The 3,385-nt window shown below is 40.9% G+C and overlaps 1 protein-coding gene across 1 annotated transcript in view; it reads right to left on the bottom strand.

Annotated features, from left to right (window-relative positions):
* ADAM23 (ADAM metallopeptidase domain 23) overlaps window positions 1–3,385 on the bottom strand; it is a 225,903-nt gene that overhangs the window by 38,979 nt on the left and 183,539 nt on the right. The gene's annotated exons all lie outside the window — the stretch shown is intronic.

The raw sequence follows: 3,385 nt of genomic DNA, 5'->3' as shown, positions 1-3,385 counted from the left end.
TCTGACTGGGGTGAGATGATATCTCATAGTTGTTTTGATTTGTATCTCTCTAAGAGCTACGGATTTTGAGCATTTCTTCATGTATTTGTTGGCCATCTGAATGTCTTCTTTGGTGAAGTGTCTGTTCATATCCTGTGCCCATTTTTCAATTGGGTTTCTGATGGGAGTCCAGAATGAAGGTTGCATAGTGGAGTGTACTGTGGAGAGGAGGAGGATTGTATACCAATGAAGGAATTTTTCTTTTACTTTTTAGAGAGAGGAGCAAACTCTCCTCTCCTCCTAGAGAGGGGATCGGGGTGGGCAGGGAGAAAAATGCAACAATGAATGAATGGAAATCCAAAATTATTGTGAATGTTCATTAAAATTAATTTTTAAAAAAAGTTAAAAAAGGTAACAGAAATGTAGGAGGCTGAGAGGAAACCTTAAGAACTATTAAGAATTCTTTTAGATGATATTTCCTGAGGTTTTGAGCATGAGAAAAAGAGAACTCCTGTACAGGCCAAATTTCTGGTGTGTTTGTCCCAGGTAATCACTGAGTAGTACAGTGACTGCTGCCTTGGGCTTGTGTGTGTCAGAGATGATGAGGACGGTGCAGAACAGGACAGGGCTCAGAGCCGTTGCTCACAGGTTTGCTAGGAGTTGTACTCAACTTCACAGTCCCTAACAACAGAGAGAGAATTTAAATTCCAGTTCAAGTATACAAGTGTGTCTGACAATATACCTTTTATTAGGTAGCTGTCCATACAAACACACTTTAAAATAGATGCTGTTGTTGTTATGTGCTGTTGAGTCGCCTGCAACTCAGTGACCCTATGTACATCAGCCCTAAAACCTGCTCTATCTTGTGCTAATCTTACTGTCTCTGACACACCTACCCCCATTACCCCAGACACAGAATCAATCCATCTCATCTTCCTCTCCTGCACTGTCCCTCCACACTCCCAAGCATGATGTCCCTCTCCAAGCACTGGTTCCTCCTTGCAACATGTTCAAAGTATGTCAGACGAAACTTTAGAATCCTTGCCTCCAAGGAGCAGCCTGATCTCACCTTCTCTAGGATGAAGCTGTTTGTTCTCCTAGCAGTCCATGGTATATTCAGTACTCTTCTCCAGCACCACAGCTCAAAGGCATCAATTCTCATATCATCCCTTGTCATTGTCCATCGCTCTGATGTATAGCAAGTAATTGCAAAGATTATGGCCTGTATCAGGCACACCTTAGTCTCCAGACTGACACCATTGCTCTTCAGTACTCTGGAGAGGTCTCTAACAGAAGACTTTCCCAGTGCAATTTGTCTTTAGGCTAAACACAGACTAGTATCTATTTACTAATATATTTTAAAGTATATATACTAGGGCCACAGCAAGAGTGCCAATAAAGCCTCTCTCTCACTCTTAATGCTCATTAAGATGCACTGACACAGTAACTTTAACAACAGGCTGGCATATGGTGGACATCACGAGGATGGCACAGGACAGTCTATTGTCAATATGACCACTATGAGTCATAGTCAACTAGACGGCCTGGATGGCATGCAAGGTAACAACAGGCTCAATGGACACAGCCAGGGATTCAAAAGACAGGAAGCATACACCACCAGTGCCCTGCATAACCTCACCATATTTAACACCAAATTAATTTCTTTCCTTGTCAAACTAGCATCTCTCCCACCTTCCCTGGTATCACTCTCCTCTCTTCACTTTCAGCCAGACTGAGGATCCTGGAGAGATCTTAGCCTCTCTGTTCCCTATGGTAACAAAATAGCATGCTGGAATGGACCTGTAAATTACAGAAAATAAATAACCCTCTGGCAAGCTTGAGACAGTGGTGTTTAAACCCTTATCTCTCTGTGAAATGCATTCAGAGACAGATTATTAAAGATGATAAAATCAAATTGAATCTTATTGGTCTAAGAAGCTTTTTAGTCTGAAATGTTATAACACAAAGCTTTTAATCAACAAACTTGAATTTGACTTTTTTAACAAAAAGATTTTTAAAAGTAGGAAGGAGGAAGCAAGAAAGGATAAATATATTAAGTTTTATAACACTTTGAGAACAACAATTGAAACAAAGGGCTTCTCGGGGATTTTCTTTTAACTTTACAATTATTAAGCACTTATGGGGTACCAGACATTTATGCTAAGTGCTTTTTTTTTTGTATTGTTGCTACTGTTAGGTTCAATCAGATCGAATGCCGAATCATAGAAATCTTATGAATAATAGAGTCAATGGCTACTCTGTGATGTGACGTCTCTCGCAACAGCAGGTATGGTTGGGTGAGCCATTGCTATGGTCATTGTGTCAGTGCAATCATTGGCATCTTTCTCTTTTTTAGGTGATTCTGGCTCAGGACAGGGAAGGGTTCAGAGCTGCTGTACACAGGGTCACTATACGTCACAGGTGACTAAATGGCACATAACAATAACATACTTTGACAGGTTTGGAAGCAGGAGTGGCATTCACTTCCTAAACACCATGCCTCTGGAAACTCAATGCACTTTGCTAAATGTCGACAGTTGTAGAGGGGCTTCAGGCCTTTTGTTCACAGGGTCACTACGAGTCATGCTTGACTCAAAGGCAATCAACACAACAATTCTAATTCTCACACCACCACCACCAAATGGCTAAGAGAGCTTAGGTGATTTGCTCAAAGTCACTGAGATAGCAAGCAGCAAGGGTCAAACCTAGGATATGGTTTAACTATAAAATCCATGCCCCTCACCACAAGTTCGTTTGAGGAGACAACAACAATCACTTATCCTAGCGATCCTAGTTCTTAGGGAGTTGTGCTGCTAAACCAAAGGTGGGGTCACTTGGACAGTTCAAGTCCACCAGTGGCTCTATAAAAGAAAGACAGGAATCCAACACCCTTCCCTGATTAAAACACTCAACAAAATAGGATTAGGGGGGAATTTCTTCAACATAGTAAAAAGTATTTATGCAAATCCGAGAGCCAACATCGTTCTCAACGGAGAGAGGTTAAATGCATTCCCTTTAAGAACAGGAACTAGGCAAGGATGCCCACTCTCACCTCTCTTATTCAATATTGTACTGGAAGTCTTAGTGATAGCAGTAAGACAAGAGAAAGGCATAAGAGGTATCCAACTTGGCAAAGAGGAGGTAAAATTATCTCTCTATGCAGATGATATGGTAGTATACCTAGAAAACCCTAAAGACTCAGCAAGAAAACTATTAGACGTAGTTGACCAATTCAGCAAAGTAGCAGGATACAAGGTCAACATACAAAAATCAGTTGGATTTCTCTACAGTGACAAAGAAAATACAGAGCCTGAACTAAGAAAAAGAATACCCTTCACAACAGCGAATCACAAGACTAAACACTGGGGAGTAAATCTAACCAGAAACACAAAGGATCTAGTCAAAG

Source organism: Elephantulus edwardii, unplaced genomic scaffold, assembly GCF_000299155.1.
Source record: "Elephantulus edwardii isolate Elephantulus edwardi_28Jun2011 unplaced genomic scaffold, EleEdw1.0 scaffold00075, whole genome shotgun sequence".
Classification (NCBI taxonomy): Eukaryota; Metazoa; Chordata; class Mammalia; order Macroscelidea; family Macroscelididae; genus Elephantulus; species Elephantulus edwardii.
The sequence above is the reverse complement of the archived record's forward strand: the minus strand, read 5'-3'. Positions and strand labels throughout refer to the sequence as shown.